Consider the following 23,423-nt stretch of genomic DNA (forward strand, 5'->3'; position numbering starts at 1 on the left):
ACAGCGCTGCCCGGCTGACATGCTCTACACGGTCGGCAGGGGCAGGGCACGCTCTCCTCGCGGAGTCTCCAAAGGCGGAGTTGATTTTCTGCAAGGATGTAGTGGCACCAAGCAAGCTGTATAAGCGCCACGTCTCACGCACGTTTCATTTTTCTTTTTTTATCTCTCGAGCTAGTATCGCGCGCCAGCAGCGATAAATTTGGGTCCGCCTGTCTTGCGGCGCAGTTATAAGCCAGCCTCGTTTCGCCCTGTCCTCCGCCGTTTGTGCTTCGAACGTGCAACACCCAAGCCCCGCGCGGCCTCCTCGCCTCGAAAACGGAGCGCCGCGCCACAGAACTCGGGACTTGAAAATGCGGTGAATAGGTTGTTGTGCACGTTTTGATTCGTGACACGCGCTCATTTAAAGGTGGGCTGGGTTTTCTTTCGCTGCTTCGCGCGTCTCCATTTAATGCCCACCTCGTCGGCGTTCTTCGGCTTTCAGGATGGAATGTTTTGGCGACCTGCGGCGCGGCTTTTCGGTCGCCGATCCCAAATGCCATACATGCACCATTGTCCTGCATAGTACACTAGCGGCCCACGGCAACTTCACGGGAGTCGACGCTTCCAGGAATAGACAGGTCTCGCCGACAACGCAGCAGGCGCTTCCATATAATGGAAGCTAAGTTGCGATGCATGCGTGATACGAAACCCACACTCGAAAAGAACGAACAGACAAAAGATTATGCGCAAATTAGTCTCAGTGCCTTTACTTAATGTGCGCTTCGTATCAACCATGCATCGCAGCTTGGCTTCCATGTTTAAGAACCAACTAGTCTACGAAAAACCGTTTAATGTAGGATAAAGTTGTGGCGCACATAATAGCTTAACGACAACGCGCGTGCGGGAGGAGCCATCCACATGTTAGGCCAACACGGATACTGCGATGCGAGGCTAGATCGCCGCAGCAGCGCCTTCCTGGTGCGTATCACGGGCGCATTCGTTTTACACATGGCAATTGGCGCCACGCTTCTAGTCACCAGTGTTGAAGATGTAACTGCCGTCAATTCAAAACCACAGAGCATCATTTCTACCGGTTCTGTGCGTTGCTGTGTTTCAGTTTGTTTCTGCTTCCGTTCGTCATCAATCAGTACAACAGATTTGCCACTGAAAAATCGTTATATAGCACTTTTTTTGTATTGTTAGTAGTGAGTGCCAGCAGCAGAAAAGTCGTTCTCCCAATTTCTGCCTTATGTAGTGGGCAATATGCATGTAGCAATGTGCGCACTGCCACCGCTGAGGCGCCAGACCCGAGCTCGAGTTGCTGCTGGGCTAGGACTGGTTATTAAGAGCTACTTGCGATCCCTCAAATGAGCTTCAATAAACCCCCTTTCACTTGGGATTAATGACTAGCGTGCACTCTGAAAGAGGCGCGAGTTGTATTTTTTATTTATTTATTTCTTCAATCCAATATATTACAGGCCAAGAATTGGCCCATGCAGGAGGGATCACATCACAAGGGAAAATTACGAGTGACTAAAACAGTGAAATCAACACTGGCAAAGCACATATGAGGTTAGCAGCATATGGAAATACAGCTTAATAAAACTGGTGTTCTAGTGCCGCTACAAATTCATCGTCTTCAAAAATTTCGAGTAGAATTAACTCCACTCTTCAAAGGATTGCAGGAAAAAATTGGGCTTATGACTTTCTGTTCTAGCGAAGATTGTAGTTAAATGACTGACGCATTCATCAACCTATAAGATATTCTAGAGTTACTATATTATTTGACCGAATAAAATAATTTGCAGAAATGTAAGCGGAGTAACCTTAGGTTGGTCTTCCAAAGACTGGACGTTATCCGTTTTCATTAGAGGGTGAGTCTCGAGCATTTCATTAAGATGAATCTAACCGCCTTTCTCTTAACGCGTTCAAGTCTAACGATATAATTTTACAGTTGGTGGATCCTACAAAAAGAAAGCGTATTCGAGCTTGCTTACTACTCATCTATTAAATACAAGAAGCTTAGCACTTTCTGGTGCTTTCGCCCTTTGCTTTTTCAGTACCATAATTTCCGAAGGGCAAGCGCACAAATGTAAAATATGTGGGACGACGAGCCAAAGTTATTGCTAATAGTTTCGTCAAGGTATAGGTATTTTCCGAATTCTGAAGTGGGTTTACTGTCCAGTTGATCGGAATAAAAAGATTGCGGCGAAAATGATCTCACGATGACTGTCGATGGTAATGCACTAGCATTGAATCAATATGCCGACACAAGATATTGCCACCATAAAAACTAGTTATATGTGAGCCATGTACTGCAGCATCATTCCTCTTGCTTCCTTGCCTAAGAGCACTCGGCGCCATCTAGTACCGCCGCAGCAAAGCATGGGCGTAAACTCCGAAATGCGTGGCAGGCCGGTGCGTGCGAACGCATGTAGCAACCGAGTTCCTCTCTCTCACGCTTAATCCTGGACACGCTGCACCATCCGATGACACTGCCGAGAAGCCAGCGCTTGGCCTCTGAGACGAGAAGCATGGCGTGTCAGTGCCTGCTAACGCTGATAATTGTTCCCTCGCTTGCTGTACACTCAGTGGCACGTACTCATTGACTCCAGTTAGCGAAAGGCTCATTGAAGAGCGCCCCACAGAAAGGGCATTCAAGGCACAGCTCTCTAAAGCGTTGCTCGAAAGGCGTTCTTCGAAGAGCAGCATATACCCAGTGAATTTGTGAAGCAGTCTGTTTTCACGCTGAGTTGCTTTCCTCGAGGGAGCCTTTGTGACATGGGTTCAATTCATCTCAGCCTCGGAGAAATTTGAGCGATCTCTTTTATCGTTGCCATATTCTTAGTTGCACAAACCTAGTTAGCCACGTTCATTAGCCAAATACGTTCATTGAAGAGTGGCACACGCCTACTTGCACATACCCATGGAGAAACCCAAGTTGGCATCGAGCAGATTCACTGAATACCAATAGAGACTTTGACGTAGTATTTCTGCGGAAACCCGCAAGGTGGAGAGAAGGAATTAATAAAGGGAAAATCAGACATCCACCCGTTCGTAGCAATCGCTACAAAGGAAACCCAACGGGTTCCTAGAAAGAAACGAAAGGTTTCCTTTGTAGCAATTGCTACGAGCGGGTGGATGTCTGATTTTCCCTTTATTAACCAGTACAGACTGAGTGACATATATTCAGCGCTCCAAGCCGGCGGCAAACAGTTTCTTGGAACAGCAGTGCCAACCAGTCCCACATCTTAGAGCGACCTACGTCGGCGTGGAAAGGGGTTCGTTGAAGAGCGGCACGCATGTACACGTTCCCTGTTTTGACGTTCCATTACGCAATCACTTGTTGGCTGGTCAAGTTTGCCCGTTTCCACTTTCGACTTGCTCTCCCACGTGAGCATCAAAAATAAAGATAATTTTGTTCGTCACTGAAGGTTAGTCAGAGCTCAGCAGCAATCCATAGTGATAGTGTTGTTTGACTGCCTGTTAGCAGCGGAGTTTGGCAAAGAAGGAAAGGTAAAGAGAGGAAAGGTGAGGTAGTTAAGCAATAGGAAAATTCAGATTTGCTACATGGCGCGTGTGATGTGGGGAGAATCGGGATTAGACAAATGCGAGAAAGAGCGAGAAGGTAACGCACAAAAATCATCAGAAGGTACTATAGGCACAGCTGTGTGCTGGGCTTGTTGATACTCTTTCATAACATTTTAGCGCCAGCAGACATTGGCGAAAAGAAAACACCAAGACCACTTAAACAGTCTACTCTGCGGAAAATTCATACATTAATACACCAAGCGTGACCGTGCCACTCGTGCTCAAAACTTGACACTGCTACCTTTTAGAAATACCGCCTCTTTATCAAGCTAATTGACAGACGTAGTGCTAACACACCTTTCCCCACTCGAACTGATAGACTGCGCCTTTATCATGTCAAGCATGTCATTATCTTCGCGTCTTGCACTAATCACGCATCGTTTAATGACAGTCTCACTTTTCTCCATGTCTATAGACCGTAAAGTGTCGCTCATGTACTGCACGTATTCACAGAGCCCCATCGATAGTATTAATGCGCCAAAAGCACATTATTACTCTCATGGTCATAAAATGAAAACATGAGAAACGTCTGTGTTGAAGGATTACATCTTCCGATAGATGCCTGTTGTCCAAATCCCTGAGCGCATCAGTAAATGATCACCACTGTACTTAATAGCGCGGATGCTGGCACCGAATGTGACTGATATTTTTCTTTGTGTGGTGTCGGCCATTCGTATGCGGAAGACGTAAGAACGGGTAATCGCAACAACCAAGCGTAGTGTAGCAGATGGTGGCGTCTCTTTGCAGCGGCCTTGATAGTAACCGAACGCTTAAGATATGGTCGAGGGAATGAAATCGGGTATAAAGTGTGGTCCATTCTAAACAAACAACGTGCTCTGCTGTGCATTTGTGCTAAATATATTTGCAGCGTCAGTGATTAAAAGAAGGCTTGTTAAATATTGGCGTTTTCAGTTGGTTGATCGAGCATCTTCATTAGTAAGTTCACTGCTGATAACACAATAACTACGTAGCCACCGAAAAAATCACCTGGTGTCTCTTTATGGATACACGTGGACCCCTAGCGCCATCTCGCTTTGGATGGCGAAGCTCAAGCACAAATAATAATTCAAGATGGATGCCTCCGCGTTCTACGGGCCGGCACGTGATGATCCTCTACAAGTCTCTTAATTTTGCCATCTTACGTTGCTAATAGCAAATAAATTTTATTGTAAGTTGCTCATCTAGGCTTCTGACGTTGGCTGATAATATTTACTTTAGCTTAGCTAGAGCGAGTCTCGTGTTAAGAAGAGAAATATATAAGCGAACACAAACGTGCACAACGTGCCTCAAGGCCGCAATGCCGCAACCCTAATAAAGATACGGAGGCTGCTCACGCAACTTATGCGTGTTGTACTGATTCGTAGCGCGTGTTTTGCGTCTTGTAGGTCGCCAATATCACTCCCGCTCAAGAAGAAGAGTAGCGACGTCATCGGCTGAGCAATTTTTATTTAAAATTGCCGATGGAAGTGTGTCGGATGGTGACTTCTCAGACGATGAGCTGGATGAGACTGTAGAAAAAACAGTAAGTGTCCGTTTCTCGAAAACTCTGCAGCAATACCATTCATTGTCTAAGTTTGGCTTGTTTGTTTTTGTAATCCGCCCTAACACAGCCTCAGGAGAGCGAACGACCAGTAACAGCTACTGCTGACGAAGACAGTGAGGACGAAGACCCATTTAAACCTAAAGACAAAAACAAAGCAGAAGTGAAGTGGATTGACAAGAATTTTACACCTGCAAGTACTGATTGCACATTCAATCACCAAGAAGCGACTGCTCCGCTAGAGCCTCTTCAGTACTTTCTGAAGTATTTTACAGAATAAATGTTCAGCGAGCTAGCTAAGTTCACTAACATTTATGCTTTACAATAAGGGGGAGTTGAGTTTCAGACCAAAGCTGGTGAAATGAAGGTATTCTTCTGAATAATGATGCGGATAGCAGTCCTGAAGTACCCGAGAATACGGATGTATTGGCAAGAGGATACAAAGGTTGCCTCAATTGCTGACATGACGCCATGCAAGTGGTTTTTCAAACTCAGGGACATGCTCCTGGTGACGGACGTTAACAATCTGGAAGACTCTACAGCTGACAAATTTTGGGAAGTAAGACTAATAATCAGTGGAATACAAATCCAATGTCTCAAGCTTGTCCCGTTGCCAGTTCAAAGCATTGATGAGCAGATGATTCCGTTTACGGGAAGGGTTGTTGCGAAGCAATTTGTGAAAGGGAAGCCCATCATGGATGGGATTAAAGTCTTTGTTCGGTGTAGTGCTGAAGGCTTGGCCCAAGACCTGTAAATTTGCCAGGGGAAAGCCACGGGTGTGAGAACCATTCCGACCTCAGCCTAGGGGTTCTGTTGTGATGCGGCTTATAGAGCATGCTCCACATGGGCACAACGCAAGGGTTTACATGGATAACCGTCTTTGTGCCCCTTGAAAGCCAAGGTCGACGAAGAAGCGACCAGTCCGTGTAGTCTCACACTTCGTGACATTTGCCTTTTGCAATGGCTGGATAGAGTACATTCGTGACGCAAATCAAGAAAGCATCTCCAAGAAGGACATGAAAGGTGTGATAGCCGTACAAACGGATGTAGCCCGCAGGCTCATCACAATCACCAAAAGCGAGCAGCGCTGTGAGGCAAGTAATTCTCGGAAGTCACATAACTCTAATCTAGTGCCCACAAACGCCACAAGATATGACGGCGTCAACCACTGGCCAAGGCACGTCGCTACGAACTTCGCTCAGCGATGCACGAACCACGGATGCACTTCGAGGTGCCGTGTTTGCTGCCACAAGCGTGAATTATTTCTTTGCTTGTCTGTTGCAAACGACTGCTTTTATGAATTTCATACCAAAATCTGAAATCTTATGTCGTAGCGCTCAACTGTTTCCAAAAAAATGTTTTATTTGCACAACCAAATTACGCGAAACGAGCAATTTCTTACTACAGCCTTACTCCTAGACAAAAGCTGAAAGATTGTCATTGAGGCGCGATGTCCACAATTGTTCACGTAACAAAAGTTTTTTGTCTAAACAAAAAACAATTGTAGGAATCTTTGTTTCTTTTCTGGGTGTTTAATAAAATAATTTTTGAAGATGATTATAATTTTCTTGGCAGTTTTTCTTAATTCGCGCCTGGTGGGGTTAAATACAGGGACACATCTTTTAACCTATTGCGAAATCACAGAGAGACTGCTGCACGCGCGCTCTGCTGCGAGGGAAAAACATTACTATCGGTGTAGCCACGCATTTGCTGCAAGATAATTATGTCGTCAGGATCTTGTCTTAACCCGCCCCCTCTGTGTCATTTCCGTGCAACAATCCATAGATAAACGTATATGTTTTAAATTGGTAAGCAATTATATGTCTACCCAACGAGAAATTTGTCTATCCGTCACGCAAAACGATTGCAATGGCTCTCATACCGCGCAGTAGGGTTTCTGTGGTCGGACCACAAGTGCTTTGCCTAGGCATACAGTTTCACTGTAAAAAGAATGAACACGCTTCTGCTAGAGACCAAGAAGATCATAAGGCACACTCACAAATGAAAGTTTATTGAACATGCCGAGTAAATGCTGGTTGAAGAGCAATAAATTGAAGTTACACAAAAAGGAGAAGCAAGAGCTGATGTGTGTCCTAACAGATTCCAAGAGGAAACGCATCCATCTCTGAAAGTGTAACAGAGGCCATGCTCACACCAGGTTCTCCCAGTGTCATTTTCATTTTCATTTTATTTCCTTAAAGAACCCGTAGTAGGGGTGTTATTTAAGGGTTGGGAATATAACATATAGAAACAAGTGTTATAATGCATTCAATTATGTAGATAAAAAAGTTGTTACATCTTGAACAAATTGTGAAGAGCAGGGGATGGCAGCGATATGATGAGGTAGGCCATTCCAATCTTTAGTTGCTCGGTAGAAAAATGAGGCTGAAAATGTGTTTGTGCGTGAATGTGGTTGTGCTACCTGCTGGGGATGGCCAATGCGTCGTGACCGGCACGTTGGAGGAACAATGTATGGTGGTCGACTAAGCGTGAAATAGTAGAACCTGTGGAAGAGGGAAAGGGTGGCGATGCGGCGACGAAGGGATAGAAGCGATAAGGAAGATTCGTTTTTTAAAGATGATATGCTGACGTTGTAAGAGTATGTGGAGTGAATATACCTGGTGGCGCGATTTTGAACTGTCTCGAGGGCATTGGCGAGATATGCTTGATGTGGATCCCAGATGGCAGATGCGTATTCGAGTTTCGTTCATACCAATGATCTATAGGCTAACAGTTTTACATGCAATGGAGCGCGGCGAAGGTGACGCCTTAGAAACCCCAATGTTTTGTTAGCCGAAGAAATAACATTACTAACATGCGCATTCCAGGTTAGATCATTAGTCAAGGTGATACCTAGGTATTTGTAGCATTCCACTGATTGCACGGCGACGTCACCAATCGGATAGGAAAAGTGAAGAGGATGATGACGACGGGTGAATGAGACTAGTTTGCATTTATTAGAGTTGAGTGTCATAAGCCAAACATCACACCATTCTTGTACGCGGTTAAGGTCAGATTGAAGAGTTGTTTGGTCAGTGATGGTATTGACTGCGCGGTAAATAACGCAGTCATCGGCAAACATACGGATATGGCAGGACACATGGAAGGGTAAGTCGTTAATGTAAATTAAGAAAAGAAGGGGGCCAAGCACGAACTCCTGTGGTACGTCTAGTAACCTTTCCCAACTTCCACTTGTCTGGCATGGTGCCTGTGGAAAGCGACTGTGAAAATAATGAATAGAGAAACTCTGCAGAAATGTGTTTCGTGTTCTTTAGTAGTTTAGAGTTAATGTCATCGATGCCAGATGATGAAGACAACTTAATATTTTCTATCACAGATAAGCGCCCGCGTACTGTGAATGTGATGGTTGACATGTTGCATTGTATATTTGTGGTTGGCGGCGGAGGAAGTCTGTCCATTTCATTAGTGAAGACTGAAGAAAATGCATTGTTGAACATATTAGCGCCGGTTAAATCTGTCACCGATTCACCCAGTTCGTTGGTAAGATTATTGGTACGTGCTTCATTGGGGTTTATCACCTGCCCGAATTTTCTTGGATTAGTAAGTAAAAAAGGCTTGCTTGGCATCGCGAATTCCGATTAAGTACGCAGCTTCAGCAGCGTAATATTTCTCCCACGGCAACTGAACTTGCCTTAATTTTAGCGTGGCGATAAAGGCGCTTCTTTATTTTCTAGTCGCTTTAAGAATCTCGTAAACCACGGCTTTTGTCGATTGGATTGAATGGTTATCCTGGGAATAAATTGGTTCTTTAGATCATAAATCGAATGATTGTTAATTCCTACTGAAAAGGTAGAAAAGAATGCGGTTAATTCAGTATTTATAGCCTCATAGTTACCTTTGTCGTATAAAGAAGTTGTCTTCTCGTGCATGTCGCGGGGTGGGGGAGCAAAAGTGAAGGCAGCATGAATACCTTTGTGATTGCTAATCTCACGAAGATATGTAAGGGATGTTCAGCTTTCAGGATGACTGGTTAGCATAACATCTAAAATATTGGCAGATGTCCCCGACGCTCGGGTTGGCTCCAGTACTAGCTGTGTTAAATTGTAACTTAAACACATTTCTATAAAGTCGCCCGCTTCAGTTTGATTTGTTAGTAAAGCAGTGCCATTGTGCCAGTTTATGTGGGGAAAATTAAATTCTCCAAAAAGGAGAATAAAAGGATTGGGATGCTTTGAAGTAATTTACGTAATATTTGATATGTAACTATATCAACTGATATGATATATCTGACGTAATATTTAATATGTTATTTAAGAGATTAGAAAACTCCGGTTGATGGTGAGGGGGTCGATAACAAACGCCTAGCAGTACTGTTTGTGGGGAACATTGACATTTTAACCACAGCGTTTCCATATGGCTGTCAATGTTAATTCGTGTGCACGGCAATTGTTGGTTCGCGGCAATCAGAACAGCTCCGTCACGTGCGTCTCTCCCATCGCATCGATAAACGTCGAAGTTGGGAAGATCGGACAGGACTTCTGCGCCACTGATTTGTTTTGCAAGCCATGTTTCTGTTAGTATCAGTGTGTTACTGGCGGATGATGTCATAAGATTTGATACGTGTTCACGCTTTAGCAGAAAGCTGCGTGTGTTCGTGAAAATTACTGAAAAAGACAGATTATAACGTGAGATGGGAGGGCGAGTTCTTAAATTCCTGGGATAATTCGATTGCTACACTGTTTCTTTGACGGTCCGTGATGTTTCGACAAATATGTAGCGTTCAGTACCTATGTGCAATGAAAAGCGAGCAGAATTTGCTTTCGCAAAAGCAACAAGGTGCCCGCGGGTGTTCTGCACAGCCTTAGGAAATCTTCGCCGACACTGTGTTCACTGCCTTTGAACTTACGGCCATTTGTACGTAAGTACGTAAATTTAACTATTATAGGGCGATGGCGTCCAGCAATATGCCTCCCGAGACAATGTGCTCGTTCAACTTCTTTTGTATCTGTGTGAGAGCACAGCTGGGTGCTCTCACAGGTACTGAGAGCACAGCTGGGTTACGGCTTCTTAAGACTGGGCGAATGGTTCCGAGGGATTAGTATCAGGAACACCATACAAGATTAGGTTATTTCTACGTGATCGGTTTTCAGCGTAATCCACAGGCCGTTCCAAGCAAGTGGACAGGTCAGTAATTTTATCAGGTTCAGCTTTCACGGCTTAAATTTCATTTCGCAACGGGATGATGCTTTGGCAAAGTTTTTCGACTACTGTCACTCGGGAAGTCAAATCGGACACCATCTTATTCGTTGCCAGTAGTTGGTTTTTAATGTCTTTCATTTCTGTGACTATTTATTTCTTACACCTAAAGCTTCCATGACTTCCCTAGGCAGCCGATCTGCACAGAATGCTAGCTTCTTTCGCTGCTATGCATCCTCGATATCTTAGCGGGCACTGTAAAAGAAGAAGTTCGCATTCTGACGTAATATTTCTCCGGAAATCCGCAAGGTAGATAGAAATAATTAATAAAGGGAAAATGAGATATCCAACAAAACGTAGCTAAGTGCTACTAAGGTAACCCATACGGGTTCTTTTAAAGAAACGCTTCGAGGTTGAAGAAAATTTGTCCTGGTCCGGTACTCAAATCCGAGACCGCCGCCTTTCTGGGCCAGCGACGCTACCATCTGAGCTAACCAGGCAGCTAACAGATGGCAGGGCGAAGTAGAATTTATCAACAACTCAGAAGCAAAGGCCAGAGTTTGACGTAATAATTCTGCGGAAACCCGCAAGGTGGAGAGAAATAATTAATAAAGGGAAAATGCCTAAACGTAGCTAAGTTCTTAACGGGTTCTTCGAAGGAAGGGCTTCGCAGTCGAAAAAAAGAATTCGGCCTGTGAAGCTTTTCTTCAACTGCAAAGCTTTTCGTTCGAGAAACCCGCATGGGTTTCCTTTGTAACACTTCGCTACGTTTGGGTGGATATCTCATTTTTCCTTTATTAACCCAGCATTTTGTGCAGATCGGCTGCCTAGAGAAATTACGTAAGCTGTAGATTTACAAACGCTGGGAGAATCTCGTCAGTATGACCTCCGTTAGAAATGCATGCATTTCCCGTACGGAAACACACATTATTTTTGCTTCTCCTTTTTGTGTATGTTTGGCGTATTACTTTTCGGCCAGCATTTACTGGGCGTGTACATTAACCTTTCGGTTGTTAGATCATCTCGGTTTTGTTGTTCGTCCTGTCTTCTCTGGTGTTGTTTGCAGCCAGGCTATTCTTGATTTTTTTGGACTGTAACACGTCACTTTAATGGCCCTTATGATTGCTTCTGTGTACCTTATATAAATATTTATTTTGGCAATGTTGCAAGAGCGTACAGTGTGAAACAGTAAGAACACGGCACGCTAACTTCTAATTAGAAGGTTTGTTGTGAGAATGCATTGATTTATAAAGGTTACGAGAAAGTGGCACAGCACGAAAGCCTGATAAAAACCAGTGCCTGATGAAACTGAACAATCAAAAACCGGAAAGAGAAAAAATACAAATACGCATGTCCAGGGAAAGAAGCCTTGTGATAATCAACTATGCGTGCGACTACCTTCCAAGAAACAAGTTTTTCTTTTCCAATGGCATGGAACTGGATGATTGTGCTTTCATAAGCAAGCTGTCAGTCTGTCTATATGAAAAATAATAGTGTTTCTTGAAACATGCTGGCATGCATGATTCGCGATTGCGGTGATTTGTTTTTTTCTTCGCTTGGAGTTTTTATCTGTGTTTTCTTTCTGTAATATTTTTTACTTATGTTTGGTTGCATCCAACACCAAATTTTGCTGCCCTTGTCGCTCTCTTTTTGTGCTGGTAAACTGTACACATTGCCTCATTTTCACAATAAATCTTAGTTGGGGTATAGCACTCATCTCTCTCTAGTGTCATCCTGTTGATGCTGCTTTGTGCTATGTGCCCTTACAACATTTATGTGTGTGTGTATGTGTATGGGTGCTATAGATTTGGATGAAAAATCAGGGCCTTGGGCGGGGGCATTGTTCAGCTCCTGTGCAGCCTCATGGATCCATTAATTACAGTGTTACAACAAGATAATCAACAAGAATGAAGTAAATGTACAAAGTGTTGGATCTTGTCCGTGGTCTATTTTTCTCGCTCTAGTTAGTAATAAATCCATGCCAACTTATCCGGTTTTCATTCCTCATCTTGGGCTCATGAGCCCACTTGTGTCCTGGAATATCTGCATAGCTATCTATCGTTTATTTTCTTGGCCATATGCTTGCAAGTCACATGTCAATCTCCCAGTTTTCCTGACAACCTTGTGTGATGTGTAGGCCCCAAGGGATTCTGGTGAATGCATGCAGGCATGCAGGATGTTGTAATCGGGATATCGTTATATGGGGGGGTTACACACTAATAAATATGATCACGAACTCATTAGAAACTGTTATTAGAATCATGAAAAGCATTGATTTTTCTGCACGCTTAATTAGCTGTGGACCTGCAAGAACCGTTTAAACTTAAAAGACTCATACAGAGGGATGCAAGTGGCTTACTTCACTGCACACTTAATTTACTTTAACGTCACGTCTTTTACCATTTCGCCTACACAGGAACAGGCTGTTTGCCTGCTTTTCGCATTGTTGCCCGAGTTGTACCTGACGGGGAAGGATGCTGCGTTGTCACTGTGCCACTATAGCAAGCCAATACTTTACTAACTGTAGAGTTAACTGCCGTTCAAAGCAAATGTTAATACAGGTGCAGTAAGAATACGAAGTCCGCAACATATTCAAGGGGTACAGATTTCTGGCAGGAAAAAAATTCTCCGGAGAAGAGATAACATGCATGAAATATTCGAAAACAAATTCACGATCCTGCTTATTCAAGCCATGGAGTTAATGCTATCGCAAAGATTTAGTACGATAGCCTGTACGCTTGCCACGTCAAATTTAATAAATGAGGTAAGATAACCTTTCAAGATGCATCGGGAAAGTCCCACTTGGAAACCGACAAGAAAATGCAACTAAACAATACCGCGTTTAGCACAACGTTGAAACTTCGGGTACTTTGTTGTCTTGTCATTTGCCCTTGCTGAGGTTGAAATTATTTAAGGTGCTCCGTAGGCGGCCATTTTTGTATGCTACTGAAAAAAAAAATAGTGACGATACCAAAAGGCCATGTCCTCTCATGTGGATCGAGCCCCCAACTCTCAAAGGCGTAGGAAGAAAACGTGAGAATGTAGGGAATTTGCTGGGTAGCGTGTCAACGAACGCCTAGAAATTGGACAATGGAATCTGCGGTAGAAGTTTTTTATTCTCCCTTCGCGTACGTACCGAATTCCGAAACCCGCATCCTCGCCCTTTGTACTTGTTGAGCGAAACACCTGATTACAAAACAAACCGGTGAAATAGGTGTTCCCGCAACTTCGACGGAAAATCGCAGTGATCACTGCGACGGTGCGACCAACCGGTTGGTCGCAGCCGAAAATTGGGGAGCCGGCACTGCGACTGCGATTTTCACTGCAAACGACGGAAATCGCATCTCCGGTGCGACGAAAATCGCATCACATGAAAGAGGCTAAAGTCCGTCTCCATGCATAGCTTCTACGGCCAGCGCTTCCTGGTAAACATTACGGTTAAATACGCTCCAGTTGCCTGGAAACGTGAGAAACAGGCAGGGTTCTTTGAATGCTATCGCGTTCCACTCTTAAGAGGAAGGTTTAGCTCGGCCGCAACTCCGACACGGCCTATTCAAATACATGTAACCAAAAAAACGCTTTTCTTAAATAACACCTGAACTGATATTAATGAAACTTGTTGCATCTGAGAGGAAAAGTTAAATTCTAGTGACTTGTGGAAGCGAAATTTCAATCTAGAGCCTGAATTCTGTTGAAAGAATTTTCTAAGTTTGGAAGTTAAACACAATAGAAGCACAAAATTTACATAATAATAGCTCTTTGTCAAAAACCGACATCGCAGTTCTGTAAACGGTATCCATTACATCATTCAGAGCGTAGAAATGTGATAGGACAATTTATATATGACAGGAATTTGTTACGTTGTGTACAAGGGTTCAACAAAAGCTGTATTTACACATTACTAGATTTATTGAGATTCATGCGTAACATGTCAATCTTGTCCGCTTTAGGTATACTATGAGATGCAATTAACAGAATTATGATATCATTTTTCATTGCTGGCTTATGGAGTTGTACACTTGATTGATTCGTTTTCCGAAAACTTACGATTTTTGACAATCTTTAGTATAATATTGGCGAATAAAGTGAAAACTTCGAAACCAACAGTCCCTAGATTTCAAGTTTTTCTTTTAAATGCAACAAACCTAGTCATGTTTGGTGCAGTGATTGCCGAAAAAAAAAAAAACGAATTCCCCTTTTACATGTATTTAGATAGGAGCACCTGCGCTAAAGCTTCCTCCTAAAGGTGAAGCTTAAGCGTCCCCCATTTTTTAATAAAAACTAACGGTGCTGAAAACATACAGGCCGTAGAAAAAAAAAACACACATCACATGCTATAACTCACAACTGATGTTTAATGCACGTATGGAAAAATACATACAAGGAAAATGGACGCATGGCGCATGTCAATACGAGGCGCTAAAAACAGCATACATCTAAGGCACGTGTGAACATTGGTTATCGAAACTGAATTCTTTATCATGCAGTAATAAGGATGGTTGGCGTGCACGAAGTGCGCCGTTCTTGTTGATCTGAGAGGCTTCCGAGATTGCTCGTTTGTTAGGGTGACGGAACAGAGTGACTGCGTTTTCGAAGATGCATTTACGACGACACCATTTACAATGTAAGGCAAGATAAAAAAATGGCGGGCCGTTTAAGGAATATTTGTGCTCTCCGAGGCGTACTTTCGCACATCTGATTTGACTACTTGGCCAATGTACATACGACCAGAGCTTAGGCAAATCTTGTGGGCTTCTCTTGAGACACAATCGACACAACGATTAACACGTTTCTGGCTGCATTTTTGGACACCCAACGACGGGGTTTGTGCCTTCCACTGCACAATAGATGAAATGCGACTAAGCCTGTGTGATGTGGAAAATGCCACCCGAACGCGACAACGCTTTGCCACATTTTTGAGGCCGTATGAAATTTTATGTACGTAAGGAATACCTGTCAATTCTTCGTTTCCTTCAGTTTTTAACAGAAGGAGGAGGCCTGCATTTTCCTTGCTTTGCAATGTGCATGAGCTTTTCACAAACTGGTGTGATGAGGTACATAGCGTAACTTGCTGCCTTAAGTCGTTCCACCTGCATTTGAAAGCTCATGTTCAGCTTGTACACGCAAGTTTGTTACAAGGCAACGCGCAAGCATGGCAAAACAATTCCGCTTTTTACAATTTTACAGCTGAGATGCATACTTCTACAGTCCAAGCTGATGAGCAAAACGAGAGCAAGGTGAAAGCTGGAGCCAGTGTTTCGACACTTGTCTTCTTCAAGGCAACATATGCTTTCCTCAGAAGAGTACGCATTTGGGCTGGTTGGTTCATGATTGCGAGCAGTAAACAGCGCTAAACAACAGGACAAGGAGAGGAACAGAGACAACACCGCCCACTTACAACCAAGAGACTAACAAGTACATAGTATATATAGGTGGGGTTCTAATGGGAAGAGAGCGTAAGGTGGGTGGGTGCGGCAACGAGAGTGAAGGTGTGATAGCGGTCGTGGTGTCGAATTGAAAATAAAGGAGGGCTGTGCACAAGACCAGGGACACGACCGTCGGTCAATCACGTGTCGACACCCGTGTGTTAGCCGGCGTGTCAACGGTGTGCACACAAGCCCTCTATTACCTCTTTCGCTGGTGGTCGTAGGATGTGGTGTCTCTGAAAAAGATAAAACAAGGAGCAGCAGAAACCGGTGCTTGTAAAAAAAAATACGGAAATGGTATAAATAAATAAAGGGGAAAAACGAAAAGAAGAAAAAGAAAGAGAAACACGCTAAGAAACCAAATTAAGGGTTGTTGCCCATTGCTTGAAATTTAGCTTACCGAATAGATTCTACAGCTCCCTTTGGAACATTCATGCCTATTGTTTGCAGTGCCCTGAACTTATCGATAAGGTACGATTCTCTGTATGTTCTTTCTTGTTCAGAACGGAAATCTGACTGTAGAGCTTAAGTTCATCAAAGTTAAGACTTGGTTGCTTGAAGTGCTAGGTGACGGCTTCAAGAAGCTTTTTAGCTGTGTCCGTGTGATGTCCGTTTAATCTGGCGTTCATTAATGTGTCCTATTTCACCGATATATTGTTTCGTACAGAAGGAACATTCAAGTATATAAATCACATGCGAACTTGTACAAGTGAAACCGACACGAAGTGGAGGTAAAGCAGGCGTTAAGTACTTTACCCAGGTGGGCCGATACCGAAGATAGTGAAATGCCGGGCCGACCCACGGCGAAGGTGAAGCACGCGTTAAGACCTCCCCATACGTGGGCCGATCCCGAAGACTGTGAGATATCGGCCGACCCACGGTGGAGGTGAAGCAGGCATTAAGCACTTCCCATACGTGAGGCGATTCTCAAGATAGTCCAATGCCGGTTCGAAACGCAGGCAGATGTGAAGCAGGCGTTAAGTACTCCCGATACGTGGGCCGATACCGAACGTAGTGCAATTCCGGCCTGACCCGAGGTGGAGGTGAAGAAAGCGTGAAGCACTCTTCTTACGTGGGCTGAACGCGAAGATAGTGCAATACCGGGCCGACCAGCGGTGGAGGTGAAGCAGGCGTTAAGCACTCTCCATACGTGGACCGGTCCCGGCGATAGTGCAATGCCGGTCAGGCACGCGACGGAAGTGAAGCAGGCGTTGAGCACTCCCGATACATGGGCCAGTCCCGAAGATAGTGCAATGCCAGCAAAACCCGCAGTGGAGGCGAAACAGGTGTTAAGCACTGAAGAAACTGCCAACTTTAGCCTCATTCCTTTCGTCAACGGGCAACCCTGTGCTCCTCCGAACTCGCTCGGCAACGGGAATCACTATCGAAATAAAGTTTAGTTGTTTTGTTCATCTCAAATGAAGCAGTCGGTTCTTTTTTGACCTGCCATAATTTCCTCAATATTTGGTGCCGAAACCTGGGAGAAACGATCGAACTTACCAATGAGGCAACGAGGTCAACAGGCGTCGACAGCACAACTGGCTCGGGGAAAACCAGCAACGATCCTCGGGCAGGAAACGGCCGACGAGGCGCAACTTCAACAACAAGGCCTAGGGACGCCACACCCAACCGAAACCGACACCATGACTCAAGCCCCATCGTGGTAAGCGAACTGTAAACATTGATGCCATGATGGAACGGCTCAAACTGAAAAGAAGTGCAATGAGAACTCAAGTGACTAAACTGATTTCTGAAGCGGATTTATTCTTGGAGAGTAATGCAAACGAAGGACCTTTTAATGTATTGTCTGTGAGGCTTAGCGTCCTCCAAATACAGCTAAACGATGTGGACGCAGCCATCAAGCCTTTAGTGCAAGACGAATACGCAGTGCAAAATTATGTGCGGACCATAGAATACAGCGACCTTATCGTCGCACACATGGCAAAACTCCGCCAAGAAGCAGAAAACGTCCTACTAACAAAACAAGCACAAATGGCGGCGACGCGGTCGCAGACCGACGGTCCTCCTGTGGGGTCAAGTGCAAAGTGAAACTGCCGAAGCTCGAGTTGCAACGATTTAGTGGCACAGCCACGGAGTGGCAGTCCCTCTGGGAGCAGTTCGAGGCAAGCGGTGCGCGGAAACGACGGCCTCTCCAACGCCGAGAAGTTTCTGTACTTGCGATCGGTGCTTTCGGGAAAAGCCACAGCTGCCATTGCCGGCATTCAAGTGACTGGGGCAAATTACACCGCTGTCATCGAACTTCTAAAAGTGCGCTTCGGTCGACGAGATGTGCTGATTCAAGAACACCTGACTCAGTTACTCGACTTGCTACCGGTACAGAACGAAAAGGAGCACACCGGCCTAAGTCGACTCGGAATCAAAACAGACATTTACGGCGCCCCTGCTCTCCTCCGCACTCCTGCGAGTGCTGCAAACCGATCTTGTTGTCGGGTACCAGAAATGACTTTCCCCTGCAAGCAAAGATGACGGGATCAGCACCAAGAGTTTGCAAGCTTTTCTTAAAACAGAAGTAGAGAGCAGAGAAAAATCAAATCAAATCAAATCAAATTCTTTATTTTCCAAAACAAGTTTTGTGGTTGACAGGGCTAAAAGCTGCGGTCTGCAGCTTGACAGAGGCCCGGACACCATATTCAAGGCAGGGCTTGACCTCGACGTGAATGTCGAACCGTTAAACAAAAATGTACAGAAAGTAACAGTTCATGAGAATAAGAATACATACTAACAGATATAATGCTTATATATGACCAGATATATATGATACCAGATATATATATACAGAAGCAGATATATATATATATATATATATATATATATATATATATATATATATATATATATATATATATATATATACACATTCCTACACACACACATATATATACACATGCATATATATATATGCACACATGCATGTACATACATGAATTGACTTATGCATACACAGTAACACATATAATACATCAGGAAAAGATATCACATTCCAAAAACACTACAATGTGAAATACAAGCAGTTACAAGAGTATTTAGCTTCTGTTAAAAAAAGAATATGAATGTACGTAGCTGCACGACAATAGTGGTAGGTATGATATTTCTTTTTTTAAAGAAAAGAGCTGTTGAAGTAATGCTAGTGTGGGCTCTACTATATCTTTGTATTTATTTAGGATTAATGGAAGATTACATTTCAAAGACTGCAGTTTGTAAAATGTACGGAAACGCGGAATTATCCAAAAGTCAAGAGAACGTGTACGTTCATTGGTATTTTGCTGAAGCAGTGCTATTGCACTAATAAAGTTTTTAAAGGTGGGTGAAGACCCATAGAATGAACGCAAAACACGAAATTCATACATATGTTGTATTTTCATAATGTTGTACAACCTAAAATAATATTCTGTGGAAGCTAAATAATCGATATTTGCGATATTGCGAACAACTTTCTTTTGTAATAAACAAATCCTCGTAATATTCCTTTGTGTAGTGGTCAACCATACGAGACTACAGTAATTAATATGAGAAGCGAACAATGCAGAATAAATTTGTTTTTTGGCTTCCACTGGGAGAATTGCACGGCAACGCGATAGAGCTCCTGTGGTCATTGAAAGTTTTTTGCATAAGTTGTCAACATGCGAATCCCATGTGAGGTTAGAGCTAAATGTTACTCCGAGAATTTTATATTCACTGACGATTTCGATCCAGTGCCCATCGCAGTATATATCCTGTTCTAAATTGATTACTTTATTTTTTTGCACGGAAGAAAAGTACTTCGGTTTTAGCTGGGTTAATCTTGAGGCAGTTAGAATTCGACTAGAATAAGAGCTTCTCAAGGACCTGATTACATCTTGACGCTAGATCGGCTTCATCAGTTCCGGAGAGTAGGATAGTGCTATCATCGGCATATATGATAGATTTTGAGCTTGTGTCAATACGGACAATATCGTTTATGTATACGTTAAACAAAAGAGGACCTAAAATACTGACTTGAGGTACACCACATTTTATATCGAGGGGAGATGAATGGTAATTGCCGATGTACACAGACTGAGTCCTGTTGGCTAAGTACGAACGGAATAGTTCGAGCTGCTTACCGCGAACCCCGTACTCCGAGAGTTTTAATATAAGTATGTTATGGTTAAGTGAATCGAATGCCCTACTGTAATCTACGAAAAGACCGAGAGTTATGCGTTTATTTTCAATGTTTTGTAGCACACTGTCTTTAAGAGTTAATAAAGCTGTTTCGGTAGAGCGTCCTTTCCTAAAACCAAACTGCGCGTCGGAAAGAAGATTGATTTTGTCAAAGAAGTTAGTCAGTCGAGAAAACAATATTTTTTCTAAGCCTTTAGAAAAAATTGGTATCACAGGTATTGGCCTGTAATTTTTTGTCTCATTTTTATTGCCTCCCTTGTAAATGACTGTTACCTTGGATCGTTTCAGTGCGTCAGGAATTTGACCTGACTGGATAGCGAGATTGAATATGTGAGCGAGCACAGGTGTAATGTATTCGATAACATATTTTATGGGCTTTATTTGTAGGTTGTCTATATCTAAAGCCTTGCTGTTCTTTAGACCTAGAAATGTTCGATAAACTTCAGCTTCACTTATATTATGCAGAGCAAAGCTTTCAGAAGGGCAATTGCTTGACGGTCTGATAACCTGTAGGTTAGTATCTGGATGGGCGTGGTCTAGAAACGCTTGGTTGAAATGATCAACAGGCGCCTGACCGACTATTTCGCGGTTATTGTGCGTTAACTTTGAGGGCGTTTCCGTATTACTTTCGCGACCGAGCACTCTGTTTAGCACTTTCCATGCGGCGTCAGGTTGCTGTATCTTTATATCAGAAAACAACCACTGATAATATCGTAATTTTGCCGACCGTAGCTCCGCGTTCAGTTTATTTCTGAAAGTTTTAAAATCTTTCAAATCAGACAGCACTCTTTACGCAAGAAGGTGTGAAATAGTCGATTTTTCTTATTGAGAGCTTTCCTGTGGGCAGGAGTGACCCAAGGTTTTCTTATTCTTTTTGATAGATTGAAACTTGCAAAAGGAAAATGTATTGCGTATATTGTCTGAAAAATTTCAATGAACTTAGAATATGCATCATTCACGTTTTTTATTCCTAATATAAAAGACCAATCCTGAGCGCTGATGTCACGCTTAAATAAAAGTAAAACATTGTCAGATATATACTGGACTGTGATTGCGTCCTTTCGACTATTCTCGTGAACTTTGGGGGAGAAGAAAATCATGAAGATTTGGCAGTGGTCACTTATGTCACATGCTATGGTTCCTGCATCAGCGACTCTACTTTCCGCATTGGTAATAAACAAATCAAGTGTCGATGAAGTTAGAACAGTGATTCGTGTCGGTGTAGTGATTATATTCACAAAGCCTATGGAAGAAATGGTGTTGTTGAAATCTTGAGCGCAAGTGCTAGCGTCAAGGGTATTTATATAAAAGTCTCCACCACAAATGAGTTTCAGACTATTTGAGGAAATAAATTGCAAGAACCTTTCGAAAAAGTTCATAAAGTGCCCGAAATTCCCATTCGGTGGGCGATAAACGACAGCAATGACGTCAGCGTTTCGTTTCAGTCTTAGTACCTCGTAATCGTTTGTGAGGCATGTATAATCTGATATTACTTCATATTCTTCAGAAGCTTTAACATAAATAGCGACGCCACCGCCCCTACGACTACTGCGATTGATAAAAAAGTTTTTGTATCCATTAAGACGGAGCATTGCACACCCGTCGTAATACCATGTTTCAGTAAGCATTAAAATACTATACTGCAAAGAGAATTCATCTAGGAAATAGGCAATCTGGTCATGCTTAGCGAGAGCAGAGCGTGTGTTAATATGCAAAACAGAACCGTACATAGAAGAGCTGGAAGAATTTCGTAGGGCAACGCAAAATCGTGGTAGCGCATTTTGATTGCTTAAAGTGTACTCAGAAAGAGGGGGGCTAATTACACCGATGTTATCTTATTGAGGTCGTCTTCACAAGTTATGGATATGGCGCCAGAAGTGTCTGACTGCCTCGCAAAAATCCTTCCATTATAGGTAACTGCAACCTGGTAATCTCGCAGTCAGAGAATCAAAACATCGAGACAAAGAAAAGAGCAAACCTCAAAAAGGGTCAGCAGATTCTCTTTTTTCTGCGGGTGCTTCGAAGCAGTCCGATCTATGTGTATTACTGTGCTACAAAAGATCATGCGACTCACAATTGTCAGGTGATGATCTCATTGGATGAAAAGAAGAAAATGCTCGCTGCAGCTGGCCAGTGCTTCCAATGCTCCATAAAAGGGCACACTTCAAGGGAATGCCGCAACAAAAGAATAAAATACAAGGAATGTGGCAGAAGGCATCTGACTCAGATGTGTGACCCGACATGGAAGCCACCCGAGAACAAAGCCGCAGAGTTGCACTCTTGGGCAGAAAGGAAATCTGACGAGCTACCAACTGTGCTGCTCCAAACCGCTCAAGTATGGGCAGAGGGATGAAGAAGAGCGCTCACCCGTCTACCCTTTGACGGAGATAGCCAACGAGGTTTTGTCACTGAAAACCTTTCACGTGACCTGCAACTAGAGGTCGTAGGTGAAGAGGAACATCACAATCTATTCATGCGGAGGAGCAGGAAACATTATCAAAGAGAAGCGCAGATGAGTAAAAATTTGGCTAAGAAGTCAATTCGACCGTAAACAGCACTCTATTGAAGCTCTGGAAATACCGGAGATCTGCTCTTATGGGCTTCACCTTCCTGAGGACATCCTAAAGGAGGTACAAGCGGGCATTGATGAATTGGCAGATATGACTGTGGCGTCAGCCCATGTGATGATAAGCGGGATCGACAATCTTATCGATGCTGACTATTACTGGGCTTTGTTGTGTGGTGAAGTCAAGAAGCCGCAAGGTGCACTAGTTGCGGTAAAGACCGAATTTGGCTAGACTCTACAAGGAGCAATTCCCAGCAGTAGCTCAGCTGCCTACTGCTCAACCGTGGCAGTGCTTCGTGCCGGAGTGTTCGCCGACACAACCAGCTTGTCCAAGGAGCTTAAATCGTTCTGGGAGCTTGAGAGCATTGAAATTGTCGACTCTTGTGCCCGAACGAACGAAGAAAGTGAAGAAGGCATGGGCACATTTTCGGCATCGGTAGACAAAATGGACAAGCGCTATGAGGTAGCACTTCACTGGAAACCCTTGAACATGCAACTCGCCGACTAGAAAGCTGTTGCAAAGAAGCGCTTGACTAACCTCACGAAGAAGTTAATGAAAGATGAGACGACACCGATCAAGTATGACGAGGCTATCCGTCAGTACCTGCAACAAGGGTTCGCAGAACGACTTCCATCGCAAGAAAGCAACAACGATGTAAGCAGATTATACTACATGCCTCATCATGGAGTTGTTAGACCTGACAGCCTTTCGACCAAGATTAGAGTCGTATTTGATGCATCTTCTCACGATGCAGGTTGTATATTTCTGAACGAAGCCTTAGAACCAGGACCGAAGTTGAATCCAGATTTACCTAAAGTTTAGCTGAACTTCAGAATTCATCGTATTGGATTAGGTGCAGATATTGAAAAGGCATTTCTTGCAAATGTCGGTGCAACCGGCGGATCGCGATGCCCTCCGATTTCTTAGATATGGACATCTTCCAACGAAGGAAGACCCAGAGCCTCCTATTGAGGTCTGGAGAATGACTCATGTCCCTTTTGG

The sequence above is a fragment of the Dermacentor albipictus genome, chromosome 9, assembly GCF_038994185.2.
Source record: "Dermacentor albipictus isolate Rhodes 1998 colony chromosome 9, USDA_Dalb.pri_finalv2, whole genome shotgun sequence".
NCBI classification, from domain to species: domain Eukaryota; kingdom Metazoa; phylum Arthropoda; class Arachnida; order Ixodida; family Ixodidae; genus Dermacentor; species Dermacentor albipictus.